We start from the raw sequence: 15,716 nt of genomic DNA, 5'->3' as shown, positions 1-15,716 counted from the left end.
TTTCGGTCGTTTAATTAGTATGGCCGGAATGCACTGTGGGAAAAAACCACAGTAAATCCTGTAGTGATTAGTACAGCTGTCACTGTAGTTCAGATTACAGGTTTCACTGTACTTTTTTACAGGATCTACTGTACTTTGTACGGAATTTACTGTACCACAGAAGTGGAGTACGGAATATCCTGTACTAGGTACAGTAAATACTGTAGCCAGGCACAGTAAATCCTGTGTTCTGAACTACAGTAAATCCCGGCAAAAAAATTAACGGGATTAACTGTTGTTTTTTGGCACAGTGATGGGCCGCGTGCTGGCCAAGCAATGGCGGGGTGTTGTCCGAGGCCGGGTTTGGCCGGAGTTGACCGGGCCCAGGCCGGGTGTTGGCCGGACTTGGCCGGGTGTTGGCCGGGCCTGGGCCGGGTGTTGGCCGGGTGATGGCCCGCTGGCCGGGACTCGGCCTTCGTCTAGGGGGGCCCTCCATTGTTGTTACGCTCAAAATAACATAACAACTTGTCACGTTCCACATAATGTAAAGTGTCACGTTAAAATCAACCTAGCAATTGTCACGTTCAATTGAATGTGATGTCACGCTTCCTGGCTACCAGTGTGGCGCTTCAAGGCGGCGGCCTCGGGGGCGGGGTAGCCGACGAGGGCCTTCTCTGACCCCGGCTCTCAAATAAAATTTAAACGCTCATAAAAATAGTCATCAGGTCATCAGGTTTTAACCGTTTTTATTTACACTAGATAGAAGGGAGAAAGAGAGGAGGGACGAAAGAGGAGAGGAGAAGAAAAGGAAAGAATGAGTAAAGATAAGCGGAAAAATTGGAAAGTTTGAATTTGAAGTGCGGAGCTTTCAGCTCGCTTCGCTCGCAACATGGAACAGGCTTGGTGCACAAGTAATTGCCGATTCGGTCTAAGTCATAGCCTTGAAACGAGTAGGAATATAGAAGAGTATTGGTGGTTTGATGCGGACCTGGGTAGCTGGTTCTGCTATCGGGAAATTGTTTTAGTCTTTTATAAGAAACCTCTTCAACTAAACGCCAGTCTAAATTTGAACGGCCCATGGCTTGGGGTTTGCTTCGCTCGCAAAGTATCTGTGTTTCTCTTTGCTTTTTAGATTAAATTGAGCCTCGATTTTGAGAAAGTATGAAGCTTGCGGCTCGCTACGCTCGCCGGCAATAACTACATCCATCCTTTAACTCATAAACAAACCCGTAGGGTTACTTATTAGAAACCTTTCTAGATCTAATAAAACGCCACTCCTAATTTTGAAACATCAGTGGCTTGTGGCTCGCTCTGCTCTGTTGTTTTCACATAAAAACCTTAAAAAAGAACAAAAAATTCAGCCCAAATTTAAACAAGGTCGGTAGCTTGCGGCTCGCTTTGCTCGCCGCAAACCACGCGACTTGTATAGTTCAAAACCTGCTATCCACTCACACTTCGATTAAGAGTATTCAAATGAGTACTTTGCTGCGAGAATGGCCCATTATACTCTTTTAACGGTCAATGCGGCGGAACGTCTCAATATCGGCGATCATGCCCCTGTATGTAGGCAACCTGTGATACACATCTGCCAAAAGTGCCCCCCCTAAACGGAAATCCTGGATCCGCGCCTGAGGAAGTTCACCACGAAGGGTCGAAGGGGGCGGTCCAATCAGACAGAAGTGGGAAAATTGAACGTTCAAATTCATTTTTAACACGTACTTTTAACACTGCACTTTAACTTCATTCTTTATTTAAGTGAATTCTGTAGTGGTAACTATGATTTTTAAGTACATTCACCGCAGTGTGAAATTGGTCTGAACTGTAGTCAAAACTGTCATTGGGCGAAAAAACTGGTACTTTTTCTGCAGTTTTACTACACTTTTTGGCCCGCCCTTCTATTCAAAAAATAGGGGGGGCCTATGCATTTGCCTTTGTGTCTGTGTGTTGTTGTTGTTGTTGTTGTCGGTGTTGTCGTTGTCGTTGGCGGGTGATTCCGTGCGTAGGGGGTCATTTTGGATGTACCAAATGTTCTTTTTTAAAGTTCAACTTTAGGGGCTAAATTTGGTGTAGATGGCATACATAGTACCCCACAGTACCCCTCTGAGCGTGGCAGCGCTACAAGTTGACTTTTAATTTCACCCCCTATGTAATACGGCGGAATTTACAGAAAAAATGACGGAATTTTCAGATTACGGAATTTACAAAGCGAAGTGTTTAGTCTCCTGACCCGCTGGGTTACAAGATAGGCAAAAACTTTGACGGTGTCATTTTGAGCATCCAAAATAGCGTTTTTTTAGCGCAGGTTGTGGGAACTTTCTCCCTCAGATGGAGGAGCTACGGCCCGAAACGGAATTTACATCTATTTGTACACCCTTACCGTTTTTAACAATTCTGACGGCCTGGAAGCGTCGGTGACCGCCCCAGGTCCCGCGGGCACGGGTTTGGAAGCGTTTTTTATGTTCTTTCGATCCCAAGTGGTCGCGAGGTTCTAAAACGAAAAGGAACCCCAGTAGACCGTCAGTTGTAAAAGCAGCATAGGTCACATGGTCACACGGTGGACATTTTCCCAAAGGCCGTTTCGGGTTAAACCAGTGATGATACAGAGGTCATCTTCCGTAATTTGCGAAGAATAAGTCAGGGAAGAGAGTGAAATAGCCTGTTTTCTTTTGATGTGGCTGAGTCATATACTACAGCATGGCAATGTTGTCTTATAGGTGTTGGTGACCATGACGGAATTACAAGACGGCACTTTAGCAGCTTACGAAACCTAGAAAAACAAAAGTTAGATTGACTTATCCACATGAGGACATGGTCTTCGTTTAGTAAAACAAATTTGAATTGCCCAAGGTACCAAATCAACCTCAGTTCAGGCGCGAGGCCCCGGTGACCTCAAATGACCCCCTACGCACGGAATCACCCTGGCGTCTGTGTACAAGGAAGGAGTTGAGCTAGAGTAACCAGATTTGGAGGGTACTTCAGGAGTACCGTCCAAACAAAAAATCCGGTGGTGCAAATCCCGTCCGGATCGCACAAGGGCTGCTGCAGGTGCATCATGGTTTACATGAGAGGGAGGGGGATTTCCGCCATTATTGGTGCTAGCAGAGCACATAGGGGTATTTTTGGAATCGGGGCGACGAGACAAGATGAATGGACCCGGTCCCGACCCCATCGGCCGCTTTTACAAGTTGGCCAGATCAGGATCTTCAAAAAAGGGGGTCGACCGACTAAAAAAATTTTATTGCAGATTTCGATTGGTCTCAGCAAGACCTTTTCAACGAGGGGTCGGAAAGGGGGGCCCGGAGCCCGACTTCGTCTATTAGTCACATAAGGATCTTGAAAAAAAGGGGGGCGACCGACTGAAAATTTTTACTTAAGTTTTCGATAGGTCTTGGCAAGACCTCTTCAATGGGGGGGCGGAAGGGGGTCCAGGAGCCCGCCTTCATGAGTTATGGGAAAAAGTGCGACGGACTCGTTTTGCGCTCCTGCTGTGCCTCTATTGCAAGGAGTTGCAGTAGCATGGCAAATATGGGTATTTTCGGAATGAGGGCTAAGAGACAAATGAAATGGGCATATTCTAAGGACAGTTGGAGTAAAAAGTGTTAGGACTTTTGCATACGTACATCGATAATTTTGCTTTACCCACTCACGGGGTGTGTGATGCGAGCGGGCCGAAGGGCCGGGCCTTCGACTGGCCAAGTTAGGTCTGATGCGAGGGCCGAAGGCCCGAGGAAAGGCCGCCGGCAGGCCAAGCTGGGCCGGCCCCTGTCGAACCGAGTTGCCGGCGCAGCGAAGCGGAGCTGGCAACTCGGTTCGACGGAAGGGCGGGCCCTAGCTTGTTGTATACAATTCTATAGTCTTTTTGTAGTAATTAACGGTTACAGCATAGTTTCAACACAGAAAATTCTCGGCTTTTCTTCCACTTTTTTTAAATAATTTACAGTTACTTAGAACACCAAGTTAAGTTCAGTAAAACGCAAGTGAAGACAGTGAGCTGCTACCGTTGCCCATTTACGAATAATACGAGCTTTACCCTCAGGGTGCAGCAACATCCCACGCGACATCTCAAAATCATTTTCTACTGAATCGGACAGTAGTACCCACTGGGCATCACTAGGAATTCCGGCATCTGAAACAGATTAACACATCTAATAATGCCAAATCCAATAACAACACCGATACCATGAAAGAAACAAGGACTGAGATTTAGATGTTTCTTAAGAGCCTACGCCATTCCCAGTCAAGGCAAAACACCGCAGGAGAGGGCAACAGTAACATGCAAAACGTAATTAAGGAAATGTAAAAACTTCACGGCAACTGGGCCAATACACAGCCAAGATACGTCGTCACTGAGTCTCTGGAAGACCGAGAAGAAGTGTTTTCAGTAAATATGGGAGGAAATGCCACCGAAGGAAACAAGGAACAACACTGCAAAAAATCAGTCTCTGATACGGAGCATGCTACGGCGTTCCGTATACCCCCTAAAATGGTGATACGGACGTCTGCCGTACCACTCCTCCCATTGAGCCTGTGCTTTGTAAGGCGTAGTACGGAAATTTAACGGAAAATGTACCGCTAATTTTAGACCGGAGGTTGCCGTTGCGATTTTTGGCCCGTCCCGTTTATTTTTTGTAAAAAAAATGACGGAGGGACGGGCATACAGTATGATCCCTGCTGTGCGTCCGTCCGTCCGTCCGTCCGTCCGTCCGAGGACTTCCTGTGCATCATGGTCTACATGGGGTTCAGGAGGATTTCGGCAACGGATACAGCTAGCAGGGCATGTAGGGGTATTTTTGGAATCGGGGCGACGAGACAAAACCAACGGTGCCAGTTTCAAGCGAATCGGAGAAGTTTGGACCCGGGTTCAAATCCCAGTGGGGTATATTTTGGACATTCTTTTTATTCGAGTTTTTGCATTGGTTCTTATGTTTTTTAGGGCGCTGATGACGAAAATAACATCTCTTTTGACCCCAGACTCATGTTCAAACCCGTCAGGGTTAAACAAATGCGAAATTCACACATTTGTTAATGCACGGGACGGGCCAAAGTTGCCGATGTATATCGCTACTTTTCATGTTATTCGTTTGTGAAAAAGTCCAAAATGCTCTACGGACAGTGAGGAAGGGACGCTCCGTAACGCAAAATTATCTGACGAAACGGTCACTCCGTAGGGATACGGACTGGCCGTTACACATTGTCCGTGCCAGAAATTTGAGTTACGAAGCGTCCATTCCGGCCGAGCCGTTCAGGAGCAGGGCCCGGTAACTTAACAAAATGACCGTTACTAGCTTCACGTTATTTGTTACGGTACATGGAACTGTAGTGTGGAACGAGAATAAAGTGAAAACGTTACTTTCCGTGTACCGAAACATACGTTCCATCCTAATATTACCGGCAACGGAACGTTACTCGAGAGGAACAAATACCTGTTACAAACTGAATTCCGTTCCGTAACTCAGTACCGTTACAACTGGGTAAAGGTTGCTGTAACGTTACTAACACTGTTAAAAAAAAAGTCTGAAAATTCAGACCAAATTGGTAAGAAGTTATTAACAGACTTGAGGTCTGAAAGTTCAGACCATTTAGATGGTCTGAAAATTCAGAACTCGAGAGTCTTACATTTAAGAGTTTGGTGGTCTGAAAATTCAGTCCTGTACGAAGATTGTGAACTTTAAGGTTCGTGACATATTCAATATTACATAGAAAGAATCTCAGGTGTGTGTGAACCTCCAGAGAGGACAACATTGAGTAAAAATTGTGATGAGGGAGAAGGTCCTCTGTCCTTTTCCCTGACTTTCGAGAGGCCGGCCTGTGGCACCCAAGGAAATGGCGACACGGAGCCACCCGCGAGAGGTAAATTTGAATGTGGATTGTTCAACTTCCACCCATATTAGGGAGATAAATCTTGCGGCAGAGAATGGTTCTCATATGGCCGATTAAGTCCTATCAATTTGGAACTTTTCAACCAATATATTTTCACATTAGAAGCCTTTTAAACAGAAGTAGGTGTGTTCCACAACATGCGCGCCATCTAGCGGACAAACGAAATCTTGGGTTGGTCTGAATTTTAAGACTTAACCATCTAAATTTTCAGACTGCGCTGGTCTGAATTCAGGTTCTGAGACGATCAGGTCGCAATTTTCATACCGGAAGGCAAAATTTTCAGACAAGCAGTCTGAAACAAGTCTGAAAAATAGATTCAGACCACCAAGTCTGACAAAAGTGGTCTGAATTTTCAGATTTTTTTTAACAGTGAATGTAACGTTCCTCAGAGAACGGAGGCGTCTAACATTAGGCTTGTGGTTACTGTACGCTAAGAACGGTACTGTGCGCTATGGTACTCATTAGAGTTACGTCACATGGTAACGTTACGTGCGTAACGATTTAATTGTGACAATAACTCAAACAGGTTACAGTTTCAACGAAAAAGCAACGTTAGCAAACCCTTTTTGGCCCGCCCTTCTATTCAAAAAATAGGGGGGGGGGGGGCTATGCATTTGCCTTTGTGTCTGTGTGTTGTTGTTGTCGTTGTTGTCGTTGGTGTCTGTGTACAAGGAAGGAGTTGAGCTAGAGTAACCAGATTTGGAGGGTACTTCAGGAGTACCGTCCAAACAAATAATCCGGTGGTGCAAATCCCGTCCGGGTCGCACAAGGGCTGCTGCAGGTGCATCATGGTTTACATGAGCGGGAGGGGGATTTCCACCATTATTGGTGCTAGCAGGGCACATAGGGGTATTTTTGGAATCGGGGCGACGAGACAAGATGAATGGACCTGGTCCCGACCCCATCGGCCGCTTTTACAAGTTGGCCAGATCAGGATCTTCAAAAAAGGGGGTCGACCGACTGAAAAAAATTATTGCAGATTTCGATTGGTCTCAGCAAGACCTTTTCAACGAGGGGTCGGAAAGGGGGTCCAGGAGCCCGACTTCGTCTATTAGTCACATAAGGATCTTGAAAAAAGGGGGTCGACCGACTGAAAATTTTTACTTAAGTTTTCGATGTCTTGGCAAGACCTCTTCAATGAGGGGTCGGAAGGGGGGTCCAGGAGCCCGCCTTCATGAGTTATGGGAAAAAGTGCGACGGACTCGTTTTGCGCTCCTGCTGTGCCTCTATTGCAAGGAGTTGCAGTGGCATGGCAAATATGGGTATTTTCGGAATGAGGGCTAAGAGACAAATGAAATGGGCATATTCTAAGGACAGTTGGAGTAAAGAGTGTAAGGACTTTTGCATATTGTGAATAGAAGGGCGGGCCTAAGTCACGATGGTACATCGATAACTTTGCTTTACCCGCTCACGGGGTGTGTAATGCGAGCGGGCCGAAGGCCCGGGCCTTCGACTGGCCAAGTTGGGTCTGATGCGAGGGCCGAAGGCCCGAGGAAACGCCGCCGGCAGGCCAAGCTGGGCCGGCCCCCTGTCGAACCGAGTTGCCGGCGCAGCGAAGCGGAGCTGGCAACTCGGTTCGACGGAAGGGCGGGCCCTAGCTTGTTAAGGGGGCACACCAGTGAAAATCGTCAAACTTTTGCTTTCTTTTTTATTTTATCTTATTTTTCTGCTATTCATCCCGAGTCGAATGCCGCAAACCCCACCCCTAAACTCCTCTTACATTGGCTTGTGCACATTTTTTAAGTTGCTAAAAACGTAATTATTTTTGCAAATCTTAGACCAATTGTTGACGTTCAGGTTTTTCACTCGGACTTCAACTACAAAACCCTTGAACCACCCAAACGCAGTTGAAAAGAGGAACATTTTGGCGCAAACTGAACTAAAATACGTCATAAGACGCATTTAAAATCCGAAAAAAACTCGTCAAAGCTATGTTTCCACTTAAAGCGCTTTTTCTCAAAACACCTTTTTTGTACCTTTGTGCCACTCTCACGGGCGCAAAAATTAAGATAATTGAATGCGGTTTGCGTCAAAATGTTCGTGAATTTTGCGTCTATGGTCTGAACCTCGGAAATGGCCATGCCATAAATAGGACGTGAGCTGCAGCCATGAAAGCGCAAAAAACAAGGTTAAAAAATTTGTTTCTAATTTTGCCTTCTGAAAAAACAAATTCAAAATCCTTCTATTTGCATGCCCGTGGTTCAGACCATAGCCACATGTGTCCTGTTGAGAAATTTTCAAATCCCGTGCGCGAGGCTCAATCCAGAGAGGCGGAATCGTGGCAGGAGTGAAGCAAGGTCGCAGAAAAATGAAGTGCACTGGCGCTCTATCTTGCCATAGCCATATCGCCCTCCCATACTGATTTTCCTTTTCTTTGACATAATCTTGAGCCAAGAATAAAATATCAATCGTATACATTGGTTACTTTTCTCAAAATGATCGTTTTTCGAAACCTCTGCATTTTCACTGGTGTGCCCCCTTAACCATTAGAAGGAACAGGAAAAGAGGGGCCGCGCCGTCCGCCCACCCCGCCTGTAGGTAGGCATCACACTGGACTGCAAGTTTTGCGGGTTTGCCTACCCTCGTGTTCACAGGCGTTCGGGCCCAGTGCGCGCGCAGGGCTTGGCGGGTATTTCAAATTGGGACTCAGACTCAGGTTTGTGAAACGCACACTTCTTGAAATAAATGAACAAACAATGAATTTTTTCTTGCCACAAAAAAGAGTAACGAATTGCATAGTTCAAATATTTTTTATTTTATTGTAAATTTTATGTACAACTGGAGTAAAAAAAAGGACAAAAAAATAAAAGAACTGTTACCACCTGTTCAGAACATGAAGCATGCTACTCAACAACAAAATTTTGGTTAAAAAAATACAAAGTGACTCAAAGAAAAGTTCATCTAATTGTAAACTTTTAAGCGTGAATTGATAGCACTGAGTTTTGATAACTTTTAATAAAATAAGGTAAAATACACATAAAAAGAAATGGTTGGCAACACTGCAACAGAAGGCAGGGAAGGGGGAAGAGAAGGTAACAGTGAAGCACAGTCAGCCACTTGCTCCAAACCGTTCACGAGAACAAGCTGCTAGTCAACGACCATGGAGAATGGTGCAGGTGCTGCGCCGACGGGCCCCCAGAAGCCAGAGCACCCAGTGCGGAAGTAAAAGAACCTATATAGCCCCAATCCGACTGACTCACTCACTCACTCACTCATAGAAATGTTTGGGGTCAAGGAGTGGTCGTAGAGACTTGCGGTTTTTTCCATTCGATTCCAAATTTTATGGGAAAATTGGGAAAAATCCCAGAAGTTCAAAATTCCTCACCGTATCCGAGCAAACCTACTTAATCTTCAAAGAAGGGGACCAAATTCCTCACCGTTTCCGAGCAAACCCACTCAATCTTCGAAAAAGGGGACCGACCGACTGAAAATTTTTATTCGCCCTATCGGAACGTCTGGTCGAGACATTTCCGAAACTGTGCCGCAATCGGGTCCCCGTCACCGGCAACATCCTCAAAACGATAAAAAAAGGCCTAAATTTAACAAAATCCACTCAATCTTCAAAAAAGGGGACCGACCGACTGAAATTTTTTATTCGCCTTATCGGTAGGTCTCGTCGAGACATTTCCGAAACTGTGCCGTAATCGGGTCCCCGTCACCGGCAACATCCTCAAAACGATAAAATAGGCCTAAATTCAACAAAATCCACTCAATCTTCAAAAAAGGGGACCGACCGACTGAAAATTTTTATTCGCCCCATCGGTAGGTCTGGTCGAGACATTTCCGAAACTGTGCCGCAATCGGGCCCCCGTCACCGGCAACATCCTCAAAACGATAAAATAGGCCTAAATTCAACAAAATCCACTCAATCTTCAAAAAAGGGGACCGACCGACTGAAAATTTTTATTCGCCCCATCGGTAGGTCTGGTCGAGACATTTCCAAAGCTGTGCCGCAATCGGGTCCCCGTCACCGGCAACATCCTAAAAACGATATAAAAAGGCCTAAATTTAACAAAATCCACTCAATCTTCAAAAAAGGGGACCGACCGACTAAAAATTTTTATTCGCCCCATCGGTAGGTCTGGTCGAGACATTTCCGAAACTGTGCCGCAATCGGGTCCCCGTCACCGGCAACATCCTAAAAAGGATATAAAAATAGGCCTAAATTCAACAAAATCCACTCAATCTTCAAAAAATGGGACCGACCGACTAAAAATTTTTATTCGCCCCATCGGTAGGTCTGGTCGAGACATTTCCGAAACTGTGCCGCAATCGGGTCCCCGTCACCGGCAACATCCTCAAAACGATAAAATAGGCCTAAATTCAACAAAATCCACTCAATCTTCAAAAAAGGGGACCGACCGACTGAAAATTTTTATTCGCCCTTTTGGCAGGTCTGGTCGAGACATTTCCGAAACTGTGCCGCAATCGGGTCCCCGTCACCGGCAACGTCCTCAAATTCATCAATCAAGAACCTATATAGCCCCAATCCGACTGACTCACTCACTTACTCACTCATAGAAATGTTTGGGGTCAGGGAGTGGTCGTAGAGACTTGCGGTTTTTTCCATTCGATTCCAAATTTTATGGGAAAATTGGGAAAAATCCCAGAAGTTCAAAATTCCTCACCGTTTCCGAGCAAACCTACTTAATCTTCAAAGAAGGGGACCAAATTCCTCACCGTTTCCGAGCAAACCCACTCAATCTTCGAAAAAGGGGACCGACCGACTAAAAATTTTTATTCGCCCTATCGGAACGTCTGGTCGAGACATTTCCGAAACTGTGCCGCAATCGGGTCCCCGTCACCGGCAACATCCTCAAAACGATTAAATAGGCCTTAATTTAAACAAAACCCACTCAATCTTCAAAAAAAAGGGACCGACCGAAAAAAAATTTTTATTCTCCCCATCGGTAGGTCTGGTCGAGACATTTCCGAAACTATGCCACAATCGGGTCTCCGTCACCGGCAACACCCTCAAAACGATAAAATAGGCCTCAATTCAACAAAATCCACTCAATCTTCAAAAAAGGGGACCGACCGACTAAAATTTTTTATCCTCCCCATCGGTAGGTCTGGTCGAGACATTTCCGAAACTATGCCACAATCGGGTCTCCGTCACCGGCAACACCCTCAAAACGATAAAATAGGCCTCAATTCAACAAAATCCACTCAATCTTCAAAAAAGGGGACCGACCGACTAAACATTTTTGTTCGCCCCATCGGTAGGTCTTGTCGAGACGTTTCCGAAAGTATGCCGCAATCGGGTCCCCGTCACCGGCAACATCCTCAAAACGATAAAATAGGCCTAAATTGAATAAAGTCCACTCAATCTTCGAAAAAGGGGACCGACCGACTAAAAATTTTTATTCGCCCTATCGGTAGGTCTGGTCAAGACATTTCCGAAACTATGCCGCAATCTGGTCCCCGTCACCGGCAACACCCTTAAAACGATATAAAAGTAGGCCTAATTTTAACAAAATCCACTTAATCTTCAAAAAAGGGGACCGACTGACTAAAAATTTTTATTCGCCCCATCGGTAGGTCTAGACGAGACATTTCCAAAACTGTGCCGCAACCGGGTCCCCGTCACCGGCAACATCCTCAAAACGATAAAATAGGCTTAAATTTAACAAAATCCACTCAATCTTCAAAAATAGGGACCGACCGACTAAAAATTTTTCTTCGCCCCATCGGTAGGTCTGGTCGAGACATTTCCGAAACTATGCCGCAATCAGGCCCCGTCACCGGCAGCGTCTTCAAAATCATCAATCAAGAACCTATAAAGCCCCAATCCGACTGACTCACTCACTGACTCACTCACTCATAGAAATGTTTCGGGTCAAGGGGTGGTCTTAGAGACTTGCGGTTTTTTCCATTTACCTCTATCCTTCTCAAAGCAGTCTTCAATATTTTCCGGACCTTGTATGCAGTCATTGACTGCCACAGTAGCTAATGCAATACAAGCTATCCATTTGGGCAGTAAAAGAAGCTTAATTATATAGTCAAAAGTTGTTAGTAGACCTTTCAAAGAAGCAGTACATTTACTTCCTTGGAAAATTTGCCTTTGGTCACCACGGACGTACTGAAAACACTTCGGCACGCGCCCCACACATGCGGGGGTCTGGGGGCGGAGCCCCCAGCGAGCAGCGCGAGTTTTAACTACGACTCTGTACTGGATGAGTCTCGATGTGCACTGAGGGAAATGTTTTGGGGCCACACCTAAATTTACAGCTGTGACAACCAATCTGTTTGGTCGCTGGGGGTTCAATTAAACGTTCGATGGCCACATTTAAATCGTTTAGTCGCACTACTTTCGTTGTGAGATGTACTCTTTTTCTAACATGACGTCTGTCTATTTTAGCCACTGCCACTCAATCAAATCTTGTTACAGTGACTGAATGCGATAAGATCTGACGATTGACTGTTTAGTCCTGACACATAAACGTAAACCGATGAAAAAACGACTAAAAAACGAGTACTCGAACCACGGACCTACGTGTTACGAGTCCGTCGCTCTACCAACTCGCCCACCTGGCTTCCTGGGAGATGCCGGCATTGATGGGCCTGTTGACTGACGAATGTGTGCGGACGCGCCGAGGAAATGATAGCTCGCTCCCTTTCCTGGGGTCCCAAGTGTCCCACAGTCCATCTCCTGACAGCACAATAGTATACAAAGATACTATGCCAGGAGAAACTGGTTGCGCTACGGGGAGTTGAACCCCCGAACCCGGCTTCTTATCCAGCCTCCAGGCGCGGAGACCACTGAGCTACCGCGCTGTTGAGAATACGGCGGAGCGCTGGGCGATGGCAACGCGACTTCCGTGTTGAGTGTCGCATCGCCAGTGTTTCCCCTAGAGAAAATTATAGATGAACCGGAGCTGCGGTTATCTGAGTAGACCTGTAGAGGGACTGATCTGCATGGCGTGGGGCTGATACAAACTGACCCGTACTGGAGTTCCCCAACAGTTGGCTGCCTTGGGGCTGCACACACGACTGACATGGTGTCAGCTACAGTCATCCAAATGTCAGCCTAACCTGAATACATCTGACCGAAACCTGAATCAGTTTACATCAGTGCATTGTCAGTCCGGCAAAATACTGCGTTACTGCTGACCCACATCAGCTTTCATGTCTCAGCGAACCCTCAGGCTTGACTCAGCACAACGAATGAACAGAAAATTTGCCGAGAAAGACTGACGGCTATTCAGGCTATTCAGACTGACGCCGATTCAGTCAACGCTCGGTTTCTTTCGGTGAGCCACCTCGCTGCAGATTGCCTGAGAAATTCTCAGCCATCCTCAGCACACAAGGCTCAGTGAGCACTCAGGTTCGATCAGCCAGCCGCCTCGCTGCAGATTGGCTGAGAATTTCTCAGCCATCCTCGGCACACAAGACTCAGTGAGCATTCAGGTTCAGTCAGTCAGCTGCCTCGCTGCAGATTGCCTGACAAATTCTCAGCCATCGTCAGCACACAAGGCTCAGTGGACCCTCAGGTTCACTCAGTCAGCCGCCTTGCTGCAGATTGCCTGAGAAATTCCCAGCCATTCTCAGCACACAAGGCTCAGTGAGCATTCAGGTTCACTCAGTCAACCACCTCGCTGCAGATTGCCTGAGAAATTCTCAGCCATTCTCAGCACACAAGGCTCAGTGAGCATTCGGGTTCACTCAGTCAGCCAGCTCGCTGCAGATTGCCTGAGAAATTCTCAGCCACTCTCAGCACACAAGGCTCAGTGAGCATTCAGGTTCACTCAGTCACCCGCCTCGCTGCAGATTGCCTGAGAAATTCTCAGCCATTCTCAGCACACAAGGCTCAGTGAACCTGCAGGTTCGCTCAGTCAGCCGCCTCGCTGCAGATTGCCTGAGAAATTCTCAGCCATCTTCAGCGACCAAGGCTCAGTGAGCACTCAGGTTCGCTCAGTCAGCTGCCTCGCTGCAGATTGTCTGAGAAATTCGCAGCCATCCTCAGCACACAAGGCTCAGTGAACCCTCAGGTTCACTCAGTCAGCTGCCTTGCTGCAGATTGCCTGAGAAATTCCCAGCCATTCTCAGCACACAAGGCTCAGTGAGCATTCAGGTTCACTCAGTCAGCCGCCTTGCTGCAGATTGCCTGAGAAATTCTCAGCCATTCTCAGCACACAAGGCTCAGTGAGCATTCAGGTTCACTCAGTCAGCCGCATCGCTGCAGATTGCCCGAGAAACGCTGATATGTTCGATGCAAACACGACTTGGAACAACTTACTTCATACTTCGACTACGGCGAGGGGATCGAGGACACTATCAAGCGGTTATTATTTTGCCGGTGCACCGAGTTGCTCGGAAGGAATGCGCCGAAGGCCAGTTTGCATAGCGTGCCTTCAGGGAGGATGTCAGGCAGTCCGTCGAGAAGGTGTGGCAAATTCTAGGGCGTGCGATGTCGAGGTGCTCCGTGCTCGCGATGGTACTGTCCTGCCGCGGTGATTACCTCACGGGAGGGCCTTGTACAACTATAATTATAAGCACCTTAAATTGATTGAGGTACAGTGAACTCTGCATTATTGAGCCCTGTTGGCGTTAGTGGCCCATTGTAGTGCCATCTCTAGGCTACGACATTGCAAGATGTCTTCTCATGGAAGTGGTGCGTTTCTGGACATTGCCCTCAGCCGCAGAACTGTACTTCTAGACTGCCTGGCTTTTCTATCGGTATGTGTAATAGTGCATTATATGCACGTCTGGAAAATTATCACATGGTTGTTGGAGTAATTAGTTTTTGATTAGGCTTTACCTGTATGTAACGCGGTGTGGAGCGCTAGCATCGGCTAGCATTTCCTACCGACCGGGATATGTGGGAAAATATTTTGGTCGGTGATCTCCACATCGTGACCATGACAAGGCCCTGCACCTCACCCCTCCAACTCCCGTCCCCTCGAAAGAATGTCTACATGTTCGGTCATGCAACCCGTTGAACTCTTGATTTGTAGAACGAGATCGCTCGAGTGGAGCGCGACCTCCAGAGTCTCCCATCGAAGCTTCAGATTCTTCGGCAGATAGTGGAGGTGCTTGAGGGGGAGTTGGCCCTGGAAAACAGCCGCTCACTGTTGGAGCTTCTCATCGACGAGGACGTTGTTTTGGAGACAACACCACGAACACGTGGAGTGCGCGGGGAATCAGCTCAAAACCGCGGACGTGGTGCGATTTTCTTCATTTTCAAATTTCCCATGCAGTATGAAATGTTAAAAAACGACTCGAGGAAAACATAACTCGTTACAGGCAGAAACGGCGCTCCACCGCGTCTTGGGAGTGGACGCAACCAAGGCAGACAACGTGCTGCACCAAGCAGCTCCACGCGCAGCATAGCGTCACGGCCACCGTGGCGTTAGGTGTCGTGCACTGCGGCCTAGACGGCGTCCTCGGGAGCACCTCGTCGTGGCAGCAAGCGCGGCGCGGCCAGGGAAGCACCACCTGGCTGACGGCCTGTCCGACGTTCTCGCTGTGGAGGCACGTCGTGCACTGCGGCCTAGACGGCGTCCTCCCGAGCACCACGTCGTGGCAGCAAGCGCGGCGCGGCCAGGGAAGCACCACCTGGCTGACGGCCTGTCCGACGTTCTCGCTGTGGAGGCACGTCGTGCTTTGCGGCCTTGACGGCGTCCTCGCGAGCACCTCGTCGTGGCAGCAAGCGCGGCGCGGCCAGGGAAGCACCACCTGGCTGACGGCCTGTCCGACGTTCTCGCTGTGGAGGCACGTCGTGCACTGCGGCCTTGACGGCGTCCTCGGGAGCACCTCGTCGTGGCAGCAAGCGCGGCGCGGCCAGGGAAGCACCACCTGGCTGACGGCCTGTCCGACGTTCTCGCTGTGGAGGCACGTCGTGCTTTGCGGCCTTG

Source organism: Thrips palmi, unplaced genomic scaffold (genome assembly GCF_012932325.1).
Source record: "Thrips palmi isolate BJ-2018 unplaced genomic scaffold, TpBJ-2018v1 HiC_scaffold_16, whole genome shotgun sequence".
Classification (NCBI taxonomy): domain Eukaryota; kingdom Metazoa; phylum Arthropoda; class Insecta; order Thysanoptera; family Thripidae; genus Thrips; species Thrips palmi.
The sequence above is the reverse complement of the archived record's forward strand: the minus strand, read 5'-3'. Positions refer to the sequence as shown.